This window comes from Kryptolebias marmoratus, linkage group LG8 (assembly GCF_001649575.2).
Source record: "Kryptolebias marmoratus isolate JLee-2015 linkage group LG8, ASM164957v2, whole genome shotgun sequence".
Lineage (NCBI taxonomy): Eukaryota > Metazoa > Chordata > Actinopteri > Cyprinodontiformes > Rivulidae > Kryptolebias > Kryptolebias marmoratus.
In genome coordinates this window covers 29,705,857-29,706,979 of record NC_051437.1, presented here as the reverse complement: position 1 = coordinate 29,706,979, position 1,123 = coordinate 29,705,857, and the positions used below count along the sequence as shown (strand labels likewise).

Here is a 1,123-nt window from a genome sequence, read left to right as displayed (position 1 = left end):
GGGTTTAGAGCTCCAACAGGACCGGGTTTAGAGCTCCAACAGGACCGGGTTTAGAGCTCCAACAGGACCGGGTTTAGAGCTTCAGTTACAGATTCTTAGAAGCAAAAATGTGAAACATTTCATCTTTTTGAGTTTTTCTCCTAAAAGTTTTTGAGTTGTTAAAGGTAAACATCACCTGGAGGAGAGAGGAGGAGTCAGAGGAGGTGGCTCCTCCTCTAATGACCTCCTGACATTTTTAAAGAAATAGAAACATCAGCAGTTCGACTTTTTCTTTCTTTTCTTTAGTTTGATGTAATCTGACTACTTCTGAATACTTTGAGTACAGACATAAAACTACAGACGGGAGTAAAGACACCATCGCCCCTCCTTCACCTCCGGCGGCGGGCGACAGTAACAGCTGGAGTTCCGGTGTCAGACAGCAGGGGGCGCATGAAACCGAACCACATCTGTCCACAACCGGACCAACCAGAACTTCACCCAGAAAACGGCCCGCTGTCACGTGACCACCACCACCATCATCCTCCTCATCCTCACTGTCTCTCCGCACTGCGACCTTCCCGCTCCTCTCACCTGCTTCCAGCCGAACCGAACCGAGCCGCCGCGGGTCCGCAGGCCGACAGGCGCTCAGAGCCGGGCTGCGGTGTCTCCGGGTCCGGCGGGTTCTCTCCGAGGTTCTGCTGATCCGGACCAGTTCGGAGCAGGTCCTGGTGCCGCCGCTTTTATCTGGAGCATCCCTCCCTCCTGCTGCCCGTCCGGTCCGGATCAGCTGACCCGGAACCAGCCAATGGGCTGCTGAGGCAGCGGGCTCACGGACCAATCAGAGAGCGGGGATGCTGCGCGCGGGGTGGGGAGGGGCAGGGAGTATGACGTAATGCTCCAGATTCACCTGATGAGACAAACGCGCGCGCGCGCAAACACGCGCACAGTCTCCATCACCTGCACCTCTGGGAGTAAAGAACCAGAACCAGAACCGGAGGTAGAAGAAGTTCACTGAAACTGATTTTGACAAAGTTTCTGAGACCTACAGAACCACACAGAACCTCACAGAACCTCATAGAACCTCACAGAACCACACAGAACCTCACAGAACCTCACAGAACCACTCAGAACCTCACAGAACCAC

General features: G+C 54.2%; 1 protein-coding gene across 1 annotated transcript in view; it reads right to left on the bottom strand.

Annotated features, from left to right (window-relative positions):
- LOC108229047 (leucine-rich repeat neuronal protein 1) overlaps nucleotides 1–1,123 on the bottom strand; it is a 9,847-nt gene that overhangs the window by 7,061 nt on the left and 1,663 nt on the right. The window lies entirely within an intron of this gene.